Here is a 26,420-nt window from a genome sequence, read left to right on the forward strand (position 1 = left end):
AGAGAGAGAGAGAGAGAGAGGGAGAGGGAGAGGGAGAGGGAGAGGGAGAGGGAGAGGGAGAGGGAGAGGGAGAGGGAGAGGGAGAGGGAGAGGGAGAGGGAGAGAGAGAGAGAGAGAGAGAGAGAGAGAGATCCACCATGCTGGGAGAAAGAGAACCAAGATGTCATGAGAGATGCAGGACAGAGAACATAGTCGCTGTGTGGGAGCTGGGAGAACACAGCCCGAGAGAGGTGCATGACTGGGCCTAGGGCAGCAAAGATGGAATATGGATTTTAGTAAGTGAATCGGGAATATTGGAGGGGAGTGGATTAGCCATGTAGAGGTTAGGAAGTGGCCCAGCCATTGAGCTGTTTTAGGCATGTCAAAATATAAAGTGTGTGTGTGCGTGTGTGTATTTCATTCGGGAACCCAGAACATTGACAGAGGTGGGCCCAAAGTTGAGGAGGGCCGCCACCAGGATCATTTTGTAGCTTAATTTGGTACTGCTACAGTCTATAAGCCAGCAACTGGGGAGGCTGAAACGGGGAATGTAAGTTCAAGGCTGCCCGGGCAGCGGAGTGATTCCAAGTCCAGCTATGGCAAATTAGAAAGACCTGTTCAAAATTACGGAAACAAGAGGCTTGGGGATACTGCTCAATGGAGACTTGCCTAGCACGGGAGAGGCTCTGTCTAGTTCTACGCTCAGTCCTGGAGGCGGGGTATCCCCCCTCCAGGGAGAGGGAGAGCAACGCCATCTCACAGAAGTGAGCTGATGGTGGAGTCGAGTAGGTGACGTCATGTATCACTTTAGTAGGGATCTAGGAAACACAGTATTTGGAAAAATTAGTTTCCAAAGCAGATTTGAATCCACGTATCCTTGGGCCTGATTGCTAATGAATGTGAAACGCGGGGCTGGGGAGTGTGTGGCTGGAGAACGTTCCATAGTTACACAACTCTAAAGCTTCCCGTCTGATCTTAACTGTAACAACATGCAAGTAAACACACCTCTCAACTTTTCCAACCGTGTGTGCACGAAGCGCTGCTGTCTTCCAATACTTGCTGCGCTCTAATAATGAGCACCAAACCGACATCAAAGCTTTCCTAGATGAATTCAGTTATTTTCTACATTGGCTGTGTCTGTGTAAGTACTGTTAACAGGTGCTTTAGCCACGAGAGAAACCTGGGCTTTAAGGAATTTAAGAGCTGAGCAGCCACTGATGGTAGCAGAACCCAAAGGTCTACTTTCCACGCCTCTCTATTGGTAGAGGAACCCAATGGCCTACTTTCCACATTTCTTTCCCTAACCAATAAGTGAAATTCGATGTAGAAAGTACAGACAGGCAGGCTTCTGCTTCTTCTTTTGGAGAGGTATGGGAATTTTCGAGACAGGGTCATGAAGGCTAGCCTAAACTCACTAAGTATCTAGGGGTGACTTTGATTCCAGTGCCTCCTGCTTCTACTTCCCAAGGAGAGCACACAAACACAAACACACACACACACACACACACACACACACTTTGCCACAGTGTGCCTGTGGAGGTCAGAGGCCACTGTATGGGAGTCAGTTCTCTCTTTCCACCATGTAGGTCCTAGGGATCAAACTCATGTGAAGAGGGTGAGAGGCAAGTGTCTTTACCTGCTGAGCCATCTTGTAGGCCTGAAACTTGTTTCTTTCTAAAAAAAATAAAATGTAAGGTAATTCCTGTTTACTGGCTACAAATCAAGATGAGGAACTATTGCAAAATTGGGGAAAAACGTGTTGTGATCATTGTGAAGGAAAACAAAAAGGTGCGTAGTGTCTATGGAATGACAGGACACAGGAAAAAACCTTTAAGACTGCTAAAGATAAGTTATAAGTGAATTTTAAAGCGGCTTAGCAGAAGTCATCTGAGGAAAGTCAAAGGCTGGTTTCTCCACACAGTGCATACGCTCCTGTTTTTTTGGGGCGGTTCGGTGGATTATGGGATGAGAGTAAAGTTTGAGATACAGGATATGGTCTTGTTATATAGCCCAGGCTGACCTTCAATTCCCCAGACAGCCAACGATAGCCCAAACTCCTATTCTTCCTGCCTCTACCTCCCAAGGGTTGTGACCACTGGTCAGTACTACCCTGCCTAGCTTTAAAAGGTAAAGGCGCTTGACACCAAGCCTGGGGACTAGGGCTGGGACCCAAGACCCCCTTTTTTCTTGCACATATACTGTGCTCACAATAAATACATGCTAAAAAATTAAATTGTTTACAATCCTCTATCTTTTTACATGATTCTTAAACATATACTAACAGGATTCCTTGGGACTCACATGTGGCTGAATCTGTATCCCATGGGATTTCTTTTTTATATGTTTGCTTTGTCTTGAGATGGGTTTTGCTGTGCGATCTAGGTTGACCATGACTTTAAGATTCTCTTGCTGCCACCTCTCCAGTGGCTGGGATTTCACAAATGAGCCCTGATCTGCTCTGTGTATCTTCCATGACTCTTCCAATGGCATCCTAAAAGCAATTAACTGCACAAAGGAAATCTAACTTGCTTTAAATTCTGAACAATGCAAATGGACTCACTACATCGTATTTTTTCCTTTTAATCTGTCTTCTCCCAGGATTACCTGGCACACTTCATGTGTAATTTCCCCTAAACACAACAAAACCAAACAGGTACAAAACCATGTAGCTCTTTGATGTATAAAAAAAAACCCTGCAGTTGGCGTCTCTGGAGGAACCACACCCACTTTCAACCACTGGATGTTTATCAGGACATACGAGTTGAGAGGCGTGAAAATAAAAGTGGAAAGTTCCCTGTAACCAAAACAAATATATCACATACTTAAATGATCCTTGGTGATATTTTTGTCTGGTATACCTCTGGGGTTGTACTTGCTTATACAACCCACCAATGAAAGAAGCTAGCATATATTCTCCTCAGATGTGGTTATAGGATGTTCCAAGGAAGTAAAACTTTATTTTTGTATGAGTGATAAACTTATAGGGTTCAAAAACCTAAAAGAAACCAGAGTATTTGATAAAAAGTTTCTTTCCTACTCTCTCTCTAGACACCCAGCTCCTTACCTCAAAGGCAGATGGCGCTCTTCATTTCCCAGGTAGCCTTCTAGCAAGATGTGTACAAGCATGTGTGTGAATGTGCATGTGGGGAGAGGCAGGGGCGAGTGCATTCTTTTCCCAAATGGTAGCATTCTGTGTGCCTCTTCTATATAGACTCTCGGGTACCTGTCCCATTCTGTCAGGGTTACAAAATGTTTCTTCTTATAGCTATTCCTTGACTAAACTTTCCAGCTTTCTTGAGAACTGTGGAAGAGTTTGAGGTAAGCAGATTTGTAATTATACTACAGCTATCTCTTCCTATTTTTACTGTACCTCCCAATGCTGTCTTACGGGAATCCTATCTTGGGAAGAGGTGGTTACCATGTGCTTTCATAAGTAGAATGCAGGGAATCTACTTAGCACAAAACTGGCATTCAATAAGTACTTGATATTTAGTGAGTGAACCCTACATATTTAGTGAGTGAACCCTACAGCAAAATCCCAAATATTTAGGGAGAACAGAACAGATTGTCACTTAGGCACAGAGGCTGAGACAAAAAGATTATCCAGGAATTTGAGGCCACCCTGGCTACGCAGTGGATTCTGGGATGGCCTGGGTAATAAGAGACCTCTTCTCAAAGAACTATAACAGGAGCCGATGTGATGGTTCAGCAGTTAAAGGTGCTTGCTGCCAAGCCTGATGATATGGGTTTGAGACCCAGGACTCACGTGGTGGAAGGACAAAACTAGTTTCCACGAGTTGACCTCTGACTACATATGTGTTGTGGCATGCTCCACCCCCATAAATAAATAAGCAAATAAACAAATAAATCTACAACAAGCGGACAAACCGAGCATACTCCTAATGAGTCCCTTCCCGTGATGTCAATGTTTACTTGATTGGCCTCATAACTATAGACCTGTAAAGAAGTAGCTGAGACATACGGCATTGATTATCCTGCCCACATCACAATTAATGATGTCCTCAGGTAGTCAGTCTTCTTGAGAAAAATACAAGGACATAGCATTTGTTCACGGTGTAATCATCCTTCCAATTATTCCGCTCCAAATAGAAAATGAACATGTAATGTGGTTTCTGGGGAAAGGGGGGTGTGAGAGGTGCGCTGGTTAGTTTTTGTCAACCTGATACAATCTAGAGTCATCTGAGAAGAGGGAGCCTCAATGGAGGAAAGGCCTTCATCAGCCTTGTCTGTCGGCAAGCCTGGCAAGCATTTATCTAACTGATGATTGATGTGGATGGGCCTGACAGATGGGCAGTACCACCCTGGGCATGTGCTCTAGGGTGTGGAGGAAACCAAAACTGAACAGGCCACGAAGAACAAGCCATTAGGCAGCATTACTCAACAGGCTCTGCTTCAGTTCCTGCCTCCAGGTTCCTGCCCTGGCTTCTCAGTGGACTGTGATATGTAAGCCAAATAAACCCCTTTCTCCATAGTTGCGTTTTGTCATGGTCTTTATTACAACTAGACAGGAGGTCAAATAATGGCTGAAGAAAAAATGGAATGGAAATAGAATTTAACTTTGTGTTTAAAATATCCAGAGGGTCCAGAGAAATTAACCAAGAGAGATTATTTCAAATGAACCTTACTCCCTAGAGACCCAACCACTAGCCATCCTCAAATCGCACATGAACTGCTGTTTTTCATATAAGTACTGCCATCTACAGGACACGCAGGAATTAGGCTGTTCAGGCACAGTGTGGGAGGGAGTGAAATGAAAAGCCTGGCACAGGACAGCCCTAAGTCCTCATGGCCATTTACTAATTTATCTTAACAGTATTTATTTTTCTGTTTCCCCCTAGGGGGTATTACTATATAGCTCAGGACTCCCGATCCTCCTGCCTTTGTCTTTTACACTTGTTTAAAAATATCTACATTTAGAGGCTAGCCTGGGCTACATTGTAAGACCATCTCAAAACCCAAACCAAACCAAGCCCCCACTTTCCTGTAATTCCAGCACATAGGAGGCAGAGGCAGCAAGGGTGCTGTGGTTCTAACGCCAGCCTGGTCTATTACTATGAGCTGCATGCCAGCTAGAACAACACAAGACCTTGCCTCTAAAAACAAACAAAAATCCCAAAGCCAAAATCCAGACAAAAGCATTCAAGGTTACATTGTATCTTCTTACCCTCAGCAAGGGAAGACAGTAACAGACAACAGACTGGTTACTATCAGTAAAAAGAAATACTGCAAAGCCAGCACTTAGGGTCCTAAGTTGTACCAGGAAATGAGATGCTGGGAGAAGTCTAGCGGGACTCTGCTCAGGGAGAGAGGATGGAGAAGAGGGAAGAGCGTGAAGCTCACAGACAGGGTGGGCTCACAGGGCCATACTACAGGAACCTGTAGGACACATCCCAGGTCACATAACTAAGAGGAATCCATTAAAATTACTCCTTAGAACGTGTTAAGTGAGATTACCTTCTATAGTTAAGTATTTATTTAAGGAAAATCTTTCCTGGGCTGTTGGCTCATACCTAGACTTTCAGAACTCAACAGGCCAAGGGAGAGACAGCTTGCTGAGAGTTCATGGAGAGACAGCTTGCTGCGAGTTCATGGACAGTCTGAGCTGAGGCTCAGCCTCCATTTAAAACAAAACAGAAGCAAACAGAAGTCAGCTCAGTACTTCGAAGGAGTCTGGATGTACAAGGTGTGAAGATAGCACGAAGCGTTTGCATTTCCCTGTTTCCTAAGGAGCTTTGTTCTGTCCTCCCCACGATTCCTAACTCCGCCTCCACAGTGCTGGTTACAATCCCTGCGTCTGGGAACAGTCTGCTCGTTTAGGTCCCTTAAGTGCTGAATTCCTCCAAATTTGCTCAGCCTTTGTGAAAATGAGAGGGAAGAGGGGCTGTCTCACTACCCATATTACATGTATGACAGTAAACACTGATGATGTAGGTGCAAAGTCTAACATCCAAAAAAAAAGAGCGTCCCTCCCACATAGAGACATGAAGTACACCTCAACAACGAACACTGTGGAGTCTTCTAACACTGCATCTGTACAGGCCACTGGCTTCGTTCTAGTACAACAGGCTCTACAGCAAATGGGCTTAGTAAGGAAAGTAAACTTGGAAAGTTTATAAAAGGGGGCAAATGTCACCGAAACTCATGACATTGGAAAGTGATGTTCTATTCTAATGATGTAGTCACTGCACAGTGATGATTTCCTAATACAGACTGCAGAACAGATAGACACACACATAGTATACTGTAGGGAGAGAAAACAGCCCCTCTCCCAGCACCAGGGAGAGGTTTCCTTCCGGTAAGAGCCAAGCACCTGGTAAACTGATACTATATCGACAATTTCATTTCTCAGAAAGCAGCTCAAACAACAAAGAGAATGTCTGCTCAGGGAATGTGAGGACTGACAGGGAGGAAGCTGGGGGTGCTGAGGAACAGGAGAGCTTTAAAAGAAGTCTGGTTGTTAGCTCGGCCTTTGCAACGGTAAAGGAAGGAACTTGGTAATGGAGAATCCTAGACCCAGGAGGATAAGTTTACAGTACTCCAAGACAGGATGTGCTCAATCTGTTTTTGTTTTAAGATCTTGTAAGTTATCACACTCATTTATTTTTGTACATATGCACGTCTGTGGAGCGAGGGGTGTGGTCATCCGTGCCACGGTGTGCGTATGGAGAGTCAGTGTTCTTCTTCTACCATGTGGGACCTGGGTCAGAACTCAGGTCATCAGGCTTGGCAGCAAATGATTTTACCTGCTGAGCCATCTTGCTAGCCTGGGGAATGAGTGTAATTTGTAATTCCAAGAACTCCAAACAGATGGAAAGCGAAGCATTAAATATAAAATTAGGGAGTTGGATTGTTCAGAACACTCGCTGCTCTTGTATACGACTCAGGTTCAATTCCTGGTACCCACATGGTAACTTCTCACAACTACCTGTATCTCCAGTCCCAGGAGACCTGATGCCTTCTTCTGGCCTCTGTGGGTACCAGACATGAACTTAGTGTACAGACATACATGCAGGCAAACACCCATACACATAAAATAATAACTCAAAAATATTTTTTAAAAAACCTTCCTACTAATGGGGCTGGAGAGACGGCACAGCGGTTAAGAGCACTGACCGCTCTTCTAAAGGTCCTGAGTTCAATTCCCAGCAACCACATGGTAGCTCACAATCATCGGTAGTGGGATCTGATGCCCTCTTCTGGTGTGTCTGAAGACAGCTACAGTGTACTCACATACATAAAGTTAATTAATTAATTAAAAAACCTTTCTAGTTTCCTCCATTCACCCAAATCTAAACAAACAACAACCAAAGCTGGCATGTGGCTTAGTTGAAGAATGCTTGCCTAGCATACACGAAGCCCTTGGGCTGGATGCTCAGATCACATAAAAACTTGGTATAGTGGTCCATGCTTATGCCAATCTCACTAGGTGGAGACAGGAATGTCACAAGTTCAAGGCCATCCTCACCCACTTAGTGAGTTCAAGGACAGCTTGAGCTACCTGAGATCCTGACTCAAAAACCAAATCATAACTACCCAACTAACAAACAACTAACAAGGTAACTAACAAAATACTGTATTTTGGTAAGGGGAAAAAGGAAGCAACTAAAGAAGAAAAAAGTAGAGAGAAACTTACCCAAACACAAATGCAAAGTGTGGCAAAACCTCACTGCAACATCAGGAGACTGATGCTCTCTTACGTATTTGTTCCTACTCCTCTTGACCATTAAAAAAAAAATCTTAAAAAAAAAAATGTTCCTTGTAGTCAGAACTGCCAGTTAAGTTCTAAGTCTAGAGGAGAGCCCAAAGATAGAGAGCCTCAGAGCCAGATGTGATGTGTCGCTCACACCTGCAGTCAGAGCATACCTACTACTCCTATACTAGGACACTGAGGCAGAATTGCACAGGAGTTCAAGTCCAGTCTGAGCTGTAAGGGTACACCCTGTCTTTACAAAGCGGGGTGGGGTGGGGACAGTAGGATAAGAACTTTGTCTCGGGAAAAGAAGTTAAGAGTGCAGAATTGACCGGGCAGCATGGTACATGCCTTTTAATCCCAGCATTCAGGAGACAGAAACAGGCAGTTCTCTGAGTTCAAAGCCAGCCTGAACACAGTGAGTTTCAGCATAGCCAGGGCTACACTGAGAAACCCCTATTTACAAAAACCAATAACCAAAATAAACAGATAGATAGATAGATAGATAGATAGATAGATAGATAGATAGATAGATAGGTAAGTAGGTGTTGGGAGCCGACTCCTAGCAGAAAGTGGCTATCATCTTTGCAGCCATCTTGGACCATATACCCTGACAAGAGACTTGTTTTCAATAGCCTGCAACAGCTGAGCACACTCTGATAAACATCTTGTTTTTCTCACATATCTTGTTTTGCTGTTTAGTGCCACCAGCAGCAAGGTATATGTGGTTTCCACACTGCTAGCTAGGTGCACGTGGTATCCATGCTGCTAGGTGCACGTGGTATATCCATGCTGCAAGGCACATGACATAGTGCCTTCAACTGTGCTTGTCCACAAGGGCAAGGCACGTGGTAAAGGGTATAAATACCCAGGATTTCCTTTCAATAAAAGAGAGAGACTTGATCAGACCCTCTGTCTTGTCTCCATTCTTCGAGTTTCTCGCCCCTCCATCCCCACTCTCTCTCTTGCTAGACCCTGACCCTCGGACTGGAGCAGCAGAATGGGCCATTACAGGTAGGTAGGTAGGTAGATAGATAGATAGATAGATAGATAGATGTCCGTATGTCCAGAATTGGAAAGATGCACTGTCTGGTCTTGGCAGAACTGTAATAACTATTTTGTGAACAACACAGTGGTCTTCGAGAACTGTCTCAGTTAGGGTTTTACTGCTGTGAACAGACACCATGACCAAGGCAATTCTTATAATGGCAACATTTAGTTGAGGCTGGCTTACAGGTTCAGAGGTTCAGTCCATTATCATCAAGGTGGGAACATGGCAGCGTCCAGGCAGGCATGGTGCAGGAGGAGCTGAGAGTTCTACATCTTCACCTGAAGGCTGCTAGTGGAAGGCTGGCTGCCAGGCAGCTATGATGGGGTCTTAAAGCCCACGTCCACAGTGACACATTTCCTCTAACAAGACTAAACTTACTCCAACAAAGCCACATCTCCAAATACTGTCACTCTCTGGGCCAAGCATGTTCAAACCATGACAAGAGCCTTATGAGGCAAGCTAAGTTGGGCTGAAGGTACCAGGTGATTTACAGAAATTAGGCAGGGCTACAACCACTGGTGGAGCGGGGCAATGTGCCTTCATTCTCTCAATTCTTAAGGTAATTACAGTTGGTTTTATGTCCTATGGTTGTTGAGTTTTGCTCTAAAGTATTAAGCCAAATCTGTAGTCCCATTAGCTGTCAGCACCCCCATCCTAGCCAGTTTGAGACAGGGTCTCATGTGGACCAGGCTGGCCTCAAACTCACTCTCTAGCCATGGATGGCTTTAAACTTCCGATCCTTCTGTCTCCACCTCCCAAGTACTGGGAGCACGGTGTGTGCTGACTAGGTGTGGTTTTATACAGTACTGGGGATGGTCACAGTGTGTGCTGACTAGGTGTGGTTTTATACAGTACTGGGGATGGTCACAGTGTGTGCTGACTAGGTGTGGTTTTATACAGTACCGGGGACTCACAGCTTCCAGCACAGTAGGCAAGCAGTTTGCTAACAGAACCACATCTACAACACCTTAGATGCTCATTTTTAATTAATTAATCAATTAATTTTAGTTTTTCGAGACAGGGTTTCTCTACGTAGCCTCGGCTGTCCTGGAACCTGCTCTGTAGACCCTGCCAGTCTCTACCGCATAGAGATCCATCTGCCTCTGCTTCCTGAGTGCTGAGGTTAAAGGCGTGTACAGCCATTACTCATTAGGCCAATTTTTAAGCTACGCTTTCCAAAAACTGGAATCTGAATGACACTTTTAGAAGTTTAGACCTTCTAGCTATTTCTTGCTTGAACATGCTTCTTTCCCCATGGATGTCGATGGCATTTGCTTTTAGTCAGAGCCTCCGATAACGGCATACTTTAATCTATCACTGGAGCTGGCGGACAGGCCTTAAATCAGCGATATCTTTTACTTGGGTTTAGAGAAGACCTTCTATTATTAAGAAATTATGATGAAAGTAAATGTCCAGTGTTACCCTGAGGTTGGAAATGGTGGACAAAGACTGAAGGGATCCCCGCACCCGGGTCATCTGGCTCACAACTGTCTGTCACTCCAGCTCCAGGGGATCCAATGCCAGTGTCCTCTGAGGGGACCCACACTCACCTGCACCTACTCATAAGCAGGCACACACTCCTACACATAATTAGAAATAATGATAAAAATAAATCTTAAAAAGAAATGGAAATATTGGTTACATGTGGTGAGATGACTTTTGTTTTTTCACATTTTCCAAAATAAAAATATATTACTTTTATAAATTAGAAAGCTTTAAAATGTATCAATAACATCAAGTATTGGCCTATACCTTAGCTTCTGAAATGTGGATAACGAAATCCTTAGCCACCATAAAAAATTTAATGGTGCATGCCTGTAATCCCAGCACTCAGGAGGAGGGAACAGGACGAGGGACATAAAGTCACCCTTGGCAGCAGTGTGGGCTACGTCAGACCCCATCTCAGAAGGAAGCAAAACAACAAACACATCCACGTGTGGGTTTGCATTTGCCACGGCGCACGTGTGGAAGTTCAGGGAGCTTGCAGGAGTGGTTCTCTCTTTTACCATGTGGTTCCAGGTATTGAACTCAGGTCATCAGCCTCAGTGACAAGTGCTTTACCCACTCAGCCATCTTGCCAGCCCCCAAAACATATATTTATTAAGCCAGGCAGGATGGTACACATCTGTAATCTCAACACATTGGAGGCAGAGCAGAAGGACATGCTGGGTTAAAAAGTTCCAGGCTAACCTGGGCTACCTAGTAAAGCAAGGTCTCAGAGAATGGAACACACACACCATAGATATGTATATGTGGGGATATATGTATGTTTGTATACGTGTAGTTAACATCCAAAGTCTGTGAGCTGCACCCTGCTGTGGTACTGAACTGTTTGGTTCTTATCTCTATGGTTAATATTAAAATCATACACAAGATAAACCATGATAAGGACTAGTATTTAAAGATACTCCAGGCTGTGGGTGTGTGTGCAGGTGTGGAGGACGACCTGGCTAATGTCTGAAGCCTGGCATCCTCTCACAAAGTAATTCATATAGGCCAGGATTAAATTACAAGTAAAACAACAAAGAGCCAAATGTTAGGGGATGCTTTTACTGCAGTCCCATGTCCCAGTGATAACCAGGTAACAGACATCGAAATAAAATGGCCAAAATGAATCCTGCAAAGTAATGGAGTCTTTGGTGTGCTCATGTTTCATAGCCACGGGACTGGTGTATGCCCTTAAGGTTTTCACTCTTAAGTTATTTTGGTAAAAGTTTGAAACATTTAAAACATTATGTAGGGCTGGAGAGATGGCTCAGCGGTTAAGAGCACTGACTGCTCTTCTAGAGGTCACGAGTTCAAATCCCAGCAACCACATGGTGGCTCACAACCATCTGCAATGAGATCTGATGCCCTCATATGGGTGTCTGGAGACAGCTACAGTGTACTCACATATAATAAATAAATAATCTAAAAACAAACAAACAAACAAAAAAAAAACATTATGTATATTTTGTGGGATTATTTTGGTTTATTTGAAGAGAGACTGTTGTTTCCACTTATTCTCCAACCAGTAAGTTAGTAAGATTGCCTATTCTCTCTTTCCTGAACAGGTCAGAAGAAGTTCAAGAGGGCTTCCCTGCATACGATAACCTGTGCCAGGAGAGTGGGGCTAGAGGATGAAATATTAACTAAACCATGAAAGCTCAGTAATATGAACAAGACCAGCACAGCTACATACCAGATCACAGGCCAGCGTGGACAAGACAGTCCACATAGTCCCTAGAAGCAGAGCTACAGGAAGTCAGTGCCTACCGAGAGAGGGACAGTCAGTGAAGGACTGGCTTCCATTGAGGTTGCCCAATCCTAAGCGACAGCCGTGGACACTATGTATAAGCAAACCTAAATGAACTCTATGCTTCTTATTACATGTACATCATATCATTGTGACATTAGTGGCACTGAATTACCCAGGCTTGTCTGACCCCTTCAGAGCCTCTCCTTCCAACACGACATCTTCCCATTCCTTTCGGTCAGTTGTCACACAACCCATTCACTCCAACCTAGTAACAGTGTTATGGATGACATAGATTGCCCCCCGCCCCCGGCCTGAGCCACAAGGGCTCACCGGAGAAATCCCTTTCCCTCAACAATGTATTCCTATTCAATCTTATGAATGATGTGTCACTCACAAACCAATGGATCTTAGAGAATTAGATCACTTGGAAGATACACCAGAACTGGGTGTGCCTCTACACTTCCCAGTCTCTAAGCACTGGCCTTCCAACCTTACCCTCTTGCTACTATGCCCAACTGCAACTTTTGAGTACGCTGTAGCTGTCTTCAGACACACCAGAAGAGGGCATCAGATCCCATCACAGGTGGTTGTGAGCCACTGTGTACTTGCTGGTAACCAAACTCATGACCTGTGGGAGAGCAGTCAGTGCTCTTAACCTCTGAGCCATCTCTCCAGCCCCCAACTACAACTTTTAAATTTTTAGATGTATTCATTTTCCAAAACTACCCAGAAAAGAAAACTGAATTATTGAAAACAAATAAACAAAACCAAAACTAAACAAGTATAGCCTTAAGAACAGAAATGCCTTCAATCTACTGGCTTTCATTATTTGGGGCTGGGAGAAAATCTCAGCCCTCATAACACCCACTTATTTTCAAAGAAAAACGCTATTTTAAAATAAATGTCACCACAAAACTAATAACTACTGAAGCATTAGTACTATAATAATTAAGAATAATTTACATAGCTTCCAAAACAGGAATCCATTTACTGGTAATGATGGAATCACTACTTCCTGACGACAGAAACTTTTGTTGTTGTTAAAATTAGTGTTATTTGCATAGTGGCCTCTACCTGTGACATTCCCAGGAGGATGTTTTAATATATTGTCATAGAAGCAGGGTACACACCATGGTGATTCACAGTCAGTCCTACCACACCCCAAATGCTTATCACACAGACACAGTAAGATGGAGAATCAATTAGGCATTATGAGGTTGCCAGAAAGATAACAGACACGGGAACCAGGCAACAAAACATGACACCTGATCACCCAGACGTTTTAACTATTACGAAAGGTGTGCCTTTCTGGAAAATTTGGAAAGAAAGGACTAGGAAATCAAATTCAATGCAGAAGTTTTGCTTAGTTCCGTATTGTTTTCTATTTAACACCCTTGATAGTTTTGCTCAGTCTCACCTGGTTGACGGTTGGTCTTCATGCACAAACTGGTAACTGTCAGAATAATCCTAAGAGGTGCAGGCTAGTCTAGCAGTCACATGGCAAGAGATAACTCAGGTGTGCCAAGCACCAGGAGTGGGTGGCATGGCAGGTGACTGAGAGCTGTAGTCAGCCCAACGGGGTTCAGCCTAGGGCGATCTGACTTCTCTGTTTCCATGTCATGAAAGATGAATGGTCAGGAAAAACCCCAAGAACTACACCTCATGTTCCTCAGTCAACCTGGATGGGCGCCCACTCATCCTTGCTGTGAGGAACCAGATAACTATTTTACCTTTAAAAACTTTTTTTTCTAAGATGTATTTATTTTATTTCTATGGGTGCACTGTAGCTGTCTTCAGACACACCAGAAGAGGGCACCAAATCCCATTACAGATGGTTGTGAGCCACCTTGTGGCTGCTGGGAATTAAACTCAGGACCTTTTGAAGAACAGTCAGTGCTCTTAACTACTGAGCCATCTCTCCACCCACCACTATTTTGCCTTTTATCCTTTCAATTTTTGTGCTTTTCCTGAGACAAGGTCTTACTCTGTAGCCAAGGCTGGCTCTGCACTATCATCCTCTGACCTTAGCCTCTTGCTACTATGCCCAACTGCAACTTTTTAAAATTTTAGATGTATTTATTTCATGTGTATGAGGGCTTTGCCTGCATGTGTGTAGGCTCAACACATGAGTGCCTGGCACTAAGAAGAGGTTGTCAGATCTCCTGGAGCTGGACTTACAGATGGCTGTGAGCCACCATGTGGGGTTGCTAGGAACCGAACCTGGGCCTTCTGCAAGAGCAACAAATGCTCTAACCACTGAGCCATCTTTCTAGTCCCAGGTGTTAACTATTTTAAAAATAAGGAGTTACTTTCCCAGCATGCAATGCGCTTATAGATTACATAACTCTTGCTGGGAATATATAGCCTGGGTTGTAAAGCATCTGCCTAGGCTTTAGGGTATTTTATTCACCAGCACTACAAACAAACAAGCCATCTAGGCTGGCCAGTCTTACGTCAACTTAACACAAGCTACAGTTCTGGCATGGGGGAACCTCTATTGAGAAAACGCCTCTATAAAATCAGGCTATAGTCAGGCCTATGGAGCATTTTCTTAACTAGTGTTTGATGGGGGAGGCCCCGCCCACTGTGGGTGGTCCCATCCCTGGGCTGCTAAGACCTAGAGGTTCTCTAAGAAAGCAGACTGAACAAGCCATGGGGAGCAAGCCAGTAAGCAGCATGCCGCCATGGCCTCTGCTTCAGCTACTGCTACCAGGTTCCTGCCTTGTGTGAGTGTCTGTCCTGACTTCCTTCAGTGATGGATTGTGATGTGGAAGTGTACACAGACTCTTCTTCTTGTCATTATTTCCTAGAAACAATTTAAGTTGCATTAGGGATTATAATAAGCTAGCAGTTCGGTCTGAGATGTTTATAGGGCGTATGGAAACACTATGCCACTTTATTTTACTTACTCATTTTTATGTGTGTGGGTGTTTTACCTACATATGTGTCTGTGTACCACTTGTGTGCCTGTTGCCTGTGGGGGCCAGAAGAGGAAGGTAGATTCTCTGAGACTAGAGTTACAGATGTGTGTGCTGGGAATTGAATCTGGGTCCCCTGGGAGAGCAGTCAGAGCTCTTAATCCCCGAGCCATTTCTCCAGCCCCTACATTACTTTACATAAAGGTCTTCAGCACATGTAAATCTGTTATCTAGGATGTCAGAGGATGACTATATCTACACACATGTGTACACGAGTGTGTCTGGAGGACAGAGGACAATCTCATGAGTCATTCCTCAGGATGACTACACACACATGCATCACTCATGTGTACTCGCGCTGTGTGTGTGTGTTTATAAGACTGTGTGTGCATACTTGCACACATGTGACAGTCACAAGACAATAAAATTTGGCATTCCTCAAGCACAGTCTGTCTTATGTTTTTTGTTGTTGTTTTTTGACAGGGTCTCACTATGTAGCCCTGGCTAGCCTGGAATTCATTATGTAGATCAGGCTAGCCTTGACTCCTGGGGAGCCATCAACTTCTGCCTCCCCGTACTGGGATTAAACATGTAACAGACCCCATCTTGCTTTGTTGTTGTTACATTCCAGTTTGTCTTTAAGACGAGAGTCTCTTACTAGCCTGGACTGTTCCAAGCTAGTTAGCGACCAAGTCCTGGGGACTTCCCTGTCTTTGCCTCCCTGGAGCTGGGATTAGAAGAATGTACCACTATACCTAGCTCTTAAAACTTGTGTTCTGAGAGTGAACCAAGGTCTCATGCTGGTACAGCAAGTGCTTTACCAACGACCCCATCTCTTCAGCCCTACGCCATCCCTTCAGCCCAACCCTCTCTTTTTTTTAACTTTTAACTTTCAATAGGGTCTACAGAGTTACTCACTCTGTAGCTAAGATAGGCACAGACATGTGCTATCAGGCCTAGTTTCAAAATTAATGTTTTGTTTTTGTTTGGGACGGGGTTTCATGTAGCCCAGGCTGGCCTCAAACTCATTTTTAAAGTTAATGGCGTCGAATTCCTGATCCAATTGCCCCCACCTTTCAAATTCTAGAATTATTTGCCAAGTGCCATGACAAACAACTTAAAGTTAAATCTTTTAAAATCTTTTTATTGTTTTTATTAGAATTATTCATTTTACTTTATATGTGAGTGTTTTGTCTGTCTGTATGTATGTATGTGCACCGTGTGCATGCCTGGTGCTTATGGAGGTCACGAAAGTGCATTGGATCCCCTAGACCTGGAGAACTGGAGTTACAGATAGCTGTGAGCCACTGAATAGGTGCTAGGAAATGAATCTGGGTCCCCTGAAAGAACAGCAAGAGCTCTTAACTGCTGATCCATCTCTCCAGCCACCCTTTTAAAGTCATTTATTCATTTAGTGTATGTGTGTGTGTGTGTGTGTGTGTGTGTGCATTTGTGTGTGCAAGTCAGGGAACGACTTCTGGGAGTCAGTTCATTCCTTCCACTACATGGTTTTGAATCTTGAAATCAGAAATGATAATAAAAAAAAAATGGTTCATTTTGAGTGAGTCAGACTTTGTGGGTTAGGGTTTAATTTAAAAATAACTGAGTACCTGCTGTCCTTTAAATTTTTGCCAGGAAAACCAGGAAGGAGGATGGAAAAGAAAAAAGTCATGTGTGATGGATGGCACACAACTTTACTCCGAGCACTTGAGAGGCAGAGGCAGTCGGATCTCTATGAGTTGGAGGTCAGCCTGGTTTACACAGTGAGTTCCAGGACAGTCAGAGTGACAGTAAGAACCAGTCTCCAAAGCAAACAAACAAACAAACAAACAAACACACACACACCACCAAAAAGCCCAATGAATGAATGAATTGTAATGAAGAAATAAAATACTGCCGGGTGGTGGTGGCGCATGTCTTTAATCACAGCACTTGGGAGGCAGAGGCAGGCGGATCTCTGAGTTCAAGGCCAGCCTGGTCTACAGGGTGAGTTCCAGGACAGCCAGGGCTGCACAGAGAAACCCTGTCTCGGAAAAAATAAATAAATAAATAAATAAATAAATAAAATACTATCAAGGAAGTGGAGACCATCAGATAAAATGGCTGCTTTTTCAAAGGACTTAGGTTCAACTCCCAACACTCACACGTGAGTAACAACCTCCAGTTCCAGGGGATCTGAAACCTTCTTCAGGCCTCCCACAAATGTGGTGGTTGTGCACAGATATACTCGCAGGCAAAACACCCACACACATTACAAAAAAAGTCAACTACCTTTCAGAGTCTAACAGGAAGAAACATCTACTGCTAAACAGCTGATCAAAACAAAACTTAGTTATCATGTCCAGTGACCTATCATTCCAGTCCTCTGTAATACACAAAATTTCAAACCACATCAGAAACAACAATTTTTGACTCTAGACTTCAATACAGAAAAAGAAAGAAAATACTGAAACATTTCTCCAAACAAATTAAAGATATAAAAAGAAAATCCCTGACAGAGAAGCGATATCTCCTTGAAAGTTTGGGGATGGAGAAACAAGGCAGGCTTTTGGGAAAGCCTCCGTTAACCAGACCGTGGTGAGGCCATTACACCACAGAGTAGTTCAAAGAAGATGTACTAGAAAGTCCGAGTTGGTATTTAGCATTTGCTGTTGTGAACACAGCAGGAGCTGAGCTTCCTCAGTTCCAGTAACTGAAACAGTTTCAAGCACAGTTGGTGACAGTTCAGCATTACTACAGCTTGTAGTGAGGGGCCCAGGGTTATGGAAGCCATGAGCATAGCTTACTGTACCTTAGCTGCTTCATGCCCTGAAACATTAACAAGAGCTTATGTAAATCAATAGAGAAATAAAATAACTTGAGTGGAGGAAAAAAAATATGAGAAATCACTGCCGAGTAAACGCTCTAACAAATGACCTTTAATGGCTAATACCTTGCCTCCATTTTCCCCTCACTGTAGTAAAAGCAACTAAGAGATAGTTATCAGAATGAATTCTGCAGCATTTCTACCCGGACGGCTTTCCATTCACTGTGGCAAGCAAGCTGCAGGCATGAAAGCCTTTAGTGCTGATGTCTGCCCGTAATTCTTTTGAATTACATTATAAATTTCCATTCTGCTGAAGCCATTTTAACCAATTCTCCGTTTGTTGCAGAAATAGGTGCAGAGCTGGGAACAGCTAGCCAGATTAACTAAAATGGTGCGAAAACCCCCCCCCCCCCCATTAGAGAGGCTTAGGAACACAGGCAATCCAAAGTGCAGGCTGCAGAAGCAGCGGGAACAAAAGCATTAGGACAGATGCCCGGCAGGTGTGCAGGGCACAGAGGCTCATGGGAGAAGCTGTGGCTTAAGAACCTTTCCATTTCTTCTGTTTGCCAAGTGAAAGGCTGCGTGTTGTTCCTGTCTCTTCAAAGCAGCCTCATGTCACTAAGCATTAACGGACACTTGGTGACTATGAAGAAAAACTCATTTTTTACAAATCAAAGTTGTGAAAACATGAGTCAAGTATGAGTCATAGAGACTTAGAATTCCCTCCCCGGTTATTCTAAGAAAACGAATCAACAAAAGCATCACATACAACTGCAACAAAGGACCTAGATTTAATTTAAAAAACCAAAAAAACAAAAAAACAAAAAAACCCCAGCAGAATCCAAGCAGAGACAGTCTACACTGCTAGGTTAAAACTCATTTCTAGCTTGACTATTGTAACAAGACATCAACATTCTCAGTGCTGCGGCCAGAAGCTACTCAGAGACACTCCTCGTTCTGCTGAGCACATGGTAAGACTGCCTTTCCTGCCCTGCTGAAATCACAGGACTGGGCAATTTACAAATCCACTTTAGCTGTTGATAAAACATAGCAGAGGGGCTTAGTGGGAGAAGGCACTTGCTGTCAAACTATGTTAAGTTTAGCTTAGCTGCAGAAGCAGGTAGACTCCACAGAGAGACAACCCACTTGTCCTTTGACCTTACATAGACACCACAGCATGTTCACATGCACATATTCAACACGCACACACTTGTACACACATGCACATGCTAGTAATCAACTTTGCAAGAGACGTTGGAGCAGAAGTGTTACAAGCCAATATAGTCATCACGGCTTCTCTTCCCCTGTTACCTACACTATTACTGTTCCAGTTACTCTGCTTCTGGAATGAGGACAGCAGTAGAGATGGCTTAAATGAGTAGCTATTTTTAAAAAGCTAGTATAGCCTAACCTATCTTCACTAATAGAATTGGGTTCTGTTTCTCTGGAATAGAATCTCCATACAAAATCGTTTTTTCTTTTGCGCATGTATAGATGTGTGTGCATGCATATGTGTATTCGTATGCAAATACATGTATATGCACGTGGTATGTATGTACATGTGTATGTGGTGTATGCATGTGTGTGGTATATTCATATGTGAGGGTGTGTGTGTATAGAGTATGTATGCATATGAGGATGTGCATGTGTGTATGAGTATGTATATCCATGTATGTGTGGTATGTGTGTAGGAGGAGCTAAGGTGGGAGGAGTTAGGAGAGGAAGAGGAGGAGTAATCAGAAGAGGAAAAGGAAGAGGAGGAGCTAGGAGACAGGAGAGGAGAACGAGAGAGATGTAGGAGGATGGAGAACCACACAGATATGGAGAGCAGTCGTGGGGAACAACTTACAAACTTATAATTAGGTTAGCTAATTGAGATACAACTCTCTTTGTATGGGCATCTTGTTATTAATCATTATCAAACATATAAAGCCTTTGATTAATCTATAAGAATTAGAGTCTCATTCTCTTACTGGGCCCGCATGGATGGCGGAATGGTCTGGGCAGTGCCCTGCCTGGCGGAGACAGCGTGGAAGATTGGCAGAGCCATCTCTCACGCTGGCATCTAGTGGGTGGCAGGGCTGGTGTTTCTGGCAGGCCAGTTCTAGCTGCAGCATGCATACGGCCTCAGGTCGAGAGACATGGCGGTTGGGCTAGGCAGAGCCACTGCAGCTTAGACAGTCAGATTAACAAGTGGCTGATTTTAAATAATTACTACAACATATAAGGATGTGTATATGTTGTATGCATGTGTGAGAACATGTGTGAATGTATTGTGTGTATGCATGTATGTAAATACATATGTTTGTATGCATGTGTATGTATGTGAGAAATATGTATATGCATGTCTGTATGCTCATGTATTTGTATGTGTATACATATGTGTGTGTGGTGTGCATGTGTGAGGGTGTGGTATGTGTATATGTGTGAATGTGTGTGTATGTGCATGTATGTGTGTATGAATGTATGCTTGTGGTGTTACAGGTATGTGCACACATGTACACATGATATATGTAAGTATGAGGATGTGCTTGCCTGGCAGGTATACATTCTCTATTTAGGTAAATCAGGAGTTCTACAAACAATTCTACAAACAATTTATCCATCTGACACGACTGTGATGTGGTCACACAAAAGAGAATTCAGTGATAGAGGGGATGCGGAAGGCGCGGTTGCCATGACTACTCTATATGGATGAAACCGGGAGCTGCAGCTGAACAATCACAAAAGCAACAGCAGTAATAGCTGATATTCCATGCTCGCCATGTGTGCTAGGCAGTGAGAAATGGGTTTTGTTGTTGTTGTTTAATATTTATTTTTATTTTTTTAACTTTGTACTGATTCTTTGTGAAGTTCACATTATGTACCACAACCCCCTCCCCTCCCCATCCCTTTGTATCTGGCCTCTGCCCTTGCAACCCCACTATAAAAAAATAAAAATAAATAAAAAAAACAAAAGAAAACAAAAAAATCGTGTTGTGGAAGCTGTAGTGTGTCCCAGTGTGTCCCACAGCACACACTCTGTTCACACTTCTTTACTTGCAAATGTTCACTGCAATGCTCATTGGTCTGGTTCAGGATCTAGTACTGACTGCAATTCTTAATCAGCTATTATTTGTAGGAGGAGCTAAGGTGGGAGGAGTTAGGAGAGGAAGAGGAAAAGGAAGAGGAGGAGCTGGGGAGGGCAGAGATGTAGGAGGATGGTCAAACCCCGACTTCAATCGAGAGACAATGCCCCCAGCTGCCCCCAGCTGCCCCCAGCTTCGTAATCCAACACCCTGCGAGGTCAAATTAGCAATTCAACTATCTGGAAGCCGCAGCCTGATGTCATGTAATCCATGAATGAATGATGTGTTTATTGCTATGCTTATTTCTTTGGTAATTTGCAATTTATTATTTGTGTTCATTGTGTATATTGTTAGAGGCAATGCATAGGAAATGTGGCAATATCTTGTTGTAGCAATAGCCTTAGCATTTGTGCTTGTGATTGCTTGCTATGCATCATTAAAAAGTAACAGAAGGGCTGGAGAGATGGCTCAGCGGTTAAGAGCACTGACTGCTCTTCCAGAGGTCCTGAGTTCAAATCCCAGCAACCACATGGCGGCTCACAACCACCCATAATGAGATTTGATGCCCTCTTCTGGTGTGTCTGAAGACAGCTACAGTGTACTCATAAATAAAATAAATAAATCTTTAAAAAAAAAAAAGTAACTGAATTCCAAAACCTCTGTCTCTTGACGTACTCTCTCCTCCCTCTCGTGGAGCTGAAAATCACAGTCAAATCCAGTGGAGCAGGACCGGTCGCTCCTCTCCCCTAGGGGAATCTAACCCCTTATCAATAGCCTGCTCGAAACAGATAAGAGTCCCTACTCTCAACAAGTATAAAGTTAAAATATAGGGATTATTTGCTTTTAGGAAAGATTTATAAACAGATTTGTCTGAATCATGTGGGGATTATCGTCCTCAGTTTGAAACTTAGGGAAAATTGTCACTGGCTCTAGAGTAAAGAGTACAGTGTACAAGTGGAAGCTGCTCTGGAGTACAGAGCCAAACAGATAGATGGTATAAGTAAAAAACTGTTCTAGGCAGAGGGCCAAACAGAAAGATAGTGTAAATCAGATGTATTCAGATGATATAAAGTTATATTGCCTCACAGGAGACTCGGGTTCTGTCTAACGTGGGCCCCATGGGAATTCTGGGTTCAGTTCCTGCTTGGCAAAATAGGGAAAGCCTAAGAATAGGCACATACAGTACTTTAGTTAAGATAGGGAAATTGTCACTGACTCTAGAGTAAAGAGTACAGTGTATAAATAGAGATTGTTCTGGCAGAGAGCCAAACAGAAAGATACTGTAAATCAGGTGTACTCAGATGATATAAAGTTATATTGCCTCACAGGAGACTTGGGTTCTGTCTAACGTGGGCCCCACGGGAATTCTGGGTTCTTTTCCTGCTTGGCAAAATAGGTAAGGCCTAAAGAATAGGCTCATACAGTATTTTAGTTATTAAGTTGATTTTATTTTCAAGACGGGTGTGATTTTCAGTTTTGTGGTTATATTTTTCCTCTGGGAAAGAGGTCAAGATAAAGGTTTTTCTGGTTACTGGCTCAAGGAAATGCTGTTTTGGGAAAAAGCTTTTGACTATGTGTTTTCAGAAGAGACGATTAAGATATTTCTACCCCCCCAAAATTATATGGATTAGACATGACAGAGGCAGGCCACCAGAATACTAGATTTCAGAATTCAAACAAAAAATCATCTTGATACTAAATTTTGTTTTGAGAATTGTATATTGCAGAATACACAGCCTTGGTGTATCTACTCATCAAGCAAGCTGAGCAGACCTGCTCGAACCTCTGATGTCCTGGAATTTCAGCTGGATGCAGTGAAGACACAGACGTCAGAGGCTTATCAATTTACTCTTTCCCCTACCCCTCTTCTAATATCTCAACACCCAAATTCAGCTTGAAGAAGTTAACGAAGAGTCGGCACCCCTATTCCCTGGGCTTGGGGACTGAGGTGGTTAACATTAGGCTGTCCTTCTAGGGAAAAGTAATGGTTTTATTGGAACAGGGAGGAATAGTTAGAATTGATTATTTAGCTATTTGGTAGAAATCTATATAATTGTTATTAAGCTAAAGTTATATTTCTTAAACGGTACAAAAATTATTTTGATTTCAGACTTAAGGTTTTCATTGGTATGAGTTTTTTATGGACATAAAAGTGAGATTAAGGGCTGGTGAAATAGCTCAGTGGTTAAGAGCACTGACTGCTCTTCCAGGGGTCATGAGTTCAAATCCCAGCAACCACATGGTGGCTCACAACCATCCGTAATGAGATCTGATGCCTTCTAAGGGGGTGTCTGAAGACAGCTACAGTATGCTTACATATAATAAATGAATAAAAACTTTAAAAAAAAGTGAGATTAATATTGTTACTCTCATAGGCATTGTGCCTATATAACACATTTAGGAATACAAGGCTTAGACTCAGTCCTTTAACTTTCTTAACTGATTTCAGATGGTTAGTCTGTGAGTTGAGGGCCTTAGCAATTGAATAGCTCTGAGTTTATTATTAGGGCGTTTTCTAGATTTTAATTAGAAATAGCTGAGAATAGACAACAGTCCAGATTTCTTTACATCGATAGCTGGTTTTCAAAAACGTCAGAAGACCACAGAAGTGACATTACTAATATTTCTGTATTAATGTTCATTTTGATTAGAGACTTATCTGCTCCTGACAGCTTCCCTGTCTTGGATTCTAAGAAGAAATTGAGCATTTTTGGAGTTACTCCAGTTGTGGTGAGACAGCCACTAGGCAAAAATTGCCTCTTTTCATCTACAGACAAATTACTGCCCAGAAAAGGACACACTTGCAGAATAGTTGACTGATTATATCTGCCAAGACAAAGTAATCAGTCCTTAATAATTCTGCATCACTAGGTCTGTCAGATGATCCTGGGCCAGAAGGTGGAAGATCGGATGCTCCAACGTTTTGTAGTATAGGGACTGTCCAGGTGTTCAGCAATCTCTATAAATTGGCTAAGTTTTAGAAGCTATGCTTTGTGCTTCCCATAATTTCAGTTAATTCAGTCATTCTGGATTTCTGATGGGGTTGAAGACTTACAGTCTCATAGCCAACCCAGGCTATTTACTTTGAGAGAAAAGACTTGAGAGGATGGTTTTCGGCTGACATTCATTCTTAAGCCAGGACAAGCCAGGTTCAGAACTAAGTCTTTTAGTTAGGAGAGATGACAGAGGTTCTGTTCAAAATGATGGACTGGGTGTGAGGTCTATCTTGTACCTTACTGATAAAAATTGGTATAGTTATGCTCTAATTGTATTTTGAGAGAAAGTTTTTTTTTTTTTTAATTTTAACAGAAAGGGTGATATGTAGGAGGAGCTAAGGTGGGAGGAGTTAGGAGAGGAAGAGGAAAAGGAAGAGGAGGCACTGGGGAGGACAGAGATGTAGGAGGATGGAGAACTACACAGGTATGGAGAACACTCATGGAGAACAACTTATAATTAGGTTAGCTAATTGGGATACAACTCTCTTTGTATAGGCATCTTGTTGTTAATCATTACCAAACATATAAAGCCTTTGATTAATCTATAAGAATTAGAGTCTCATTCTCTTACTGGTCCCACATGGATGGCGGAATGGTCTGGGAAATGCCCTGCCTGGCGGAGACAGCGTGGAAGATTGGCAGAGCCATCTCTCATGCTAGCATCTAGTAGGTGGCAGGGCTGGTGTTTCTGGCAGGCCGGTTCTAGCTGCAGCGTGCATGTGGCCTCTGGCCACAGAACATGGCGGCTGAGCTAGGCAGAGCCTCTGCAGCTTAGATAGTCGGCTTGAGCCAAAGGCCAATTTTAAATAATTACAACAACAATTATTTGACTATCTGGTCTAGACTGAGTCTAATAGTAAGGTAGGATTTCCTTTCTTCTTTTCTTTCTTTTTAAGACAGGGTTTCTCTCTACATAGCAGACCAGGCTGGCCTCAAATTCAGAGATCTACCTGTCTCTGCCTCCTGAATGCTGGGATTAAAGGCCTATCTACCATGCCTGGTCTAGAATTTAGCATTTTCCATTGTCATGAATGTCAGGAAAAAAAAAAACAAAAACCTTAAACTATCAGATAAAGGCCTACAGACAAACAAGAATTACTGTTCCACTGGGGAGTTCACTCGAACAGTAATTACAACTGTAGCTATACTTATGAAGCTCTCGAACCAAGGGCTTGCACATATGGAGTCATTAAATCTTCAGAACACCTTTTGGAGAGAGGAACCATCTGTTCCCTTTCCACAGACTGGAAAAGAGCCGAGGATGGCTTTGAACTTCCGTTCCTCCTACCTTCACTTTTTGAGTGTTAGGATTACATGTATGTGACAGACACCGTGACTCGTTTCTGGTGTCCTGGGGGTGGGATCCAGGGCTTCGTGCACTCTTGGGAGGTCGTATACCAAGTGCGCTATGTCTCCAGTACAGATCTATCCTTAATTTCAAAACTAAGATGCCATTTACAGGCTGCTTAGAGAAACTGGGAAACTGCTTCTGACAACCCTGGGTGTGCCTAGAGGACTTAGGGGAGCACTGTGCGGTGGCCTTCAGTTCTCTGTCTCCTTTTCCAAAAATGTGACAGAATCACTCATCTACAGATTTCCTTCTGACAGGCTAGTGGACATATCCACCACACATCCTTGATATTCTACTTCCCCCAGAAAACTCAGTCCTATTTAGCCAATATCTGGCAAACCAAGTTTTAGGGCTTTATGGAAAGCTGAAAACCAAATAAAAGGTAAATGAACATGAAACTCTTATTTATCATTAGATGGGGACTTTCCCAAATGAGTCCATCCAAAAGTGAACTCTTCCAAGCCTGATTGGTCAGAACTGCATTCTTCGTTTTCTGCTTTGCCTTTGTCAAGAGACAAAGATACTTTCAAACTCCTCTCATGGCAGGAGGATCAGGAGTTCAAGGCCAGTTATAGCCACATTTTGTTTTGTTGTTCCTAAACAAACAAAACAAACAAACAAACAAAAAAGGCAGCAACAGAGCACAAATTCCCTCATGACTTTTGCAGACAAAGCATAAATGGCTGAACGGAGGGAACAGCACCTTGGAGAAGAGGCTCTGCTTATGTAGGCAGCAACTGCTGAACAGGGCGTCCAACCACAGAAGAACGACACCCATCACCAAGAGTAAGAGCCACAAGCTGAAATCCAGGCATCTATCATCTAATCTTAATGTTCTGCTTGTTTTCCAGGGATTTAGCATACAAATTGACCTTTAATTTTCTAATCTCTTTGATGCTGAAAAACCACAGTCACAGAGGGGAACACTTGGGAGGCAGAGGCAGAAGGATTGCTCTGAGTCCAGGCCAGTTTTGGTCTACAAAGAGAGACAGTCTCAAAAAAGAACAGAAGGAAAAAAAAAGGAATGAAAAATCCTGGTAGCCTTCTTTGAACCTGCTAGCACATTTACAAGTTGATAAAAAAAAAAACAAATGATCACCCAGAGAGAAAACAACTGCATAGGTTAATATATGAATCTACCATGTATAGGAAAACACAAAATAATGACTATCTAATATCTCAGTATTATATCTTGCTGTATTCATTTTCAAATTAGACAAATGTGATCCAGAGGTAAATAGTGACTCTAAGGAGAAAGGAGAGGTCAGGAGAGGGAGAGAGCCGAGGCTGTACACACAAGGA

The 26,420-nt window shown here is 43.0% G+C and overlaps 1 protein-coding gene across 2 annotated transcripts in view; it reads right to left on the minus strand.

The window, feature by feature from the left end:
* Prorp (protein only RNase P catalytic subunit) overlaps positions 1-26,420 on the minus strand; it is a 75,764-nt gene that overhangs the window by 23,487 nt on the left and 25,857 nt on the right. The gene's annotated exons all lie outside the window — the stretch shown is intronic.

This window comes from Grammomys surdaster, unplaced genomic scaffold (genome assembly GCF_004785775.1).
Source record: "Grammomys surdaster isolate TR1022 unplaced genomic scaffold, NIH_TR_1.0 98, whole genome shotgun sequence".
NCBI lineage: Eukaryota > Metazoa > Chordata > Mammalia > Rodentia > Muridae > Grammomys > Grammomys surdaster.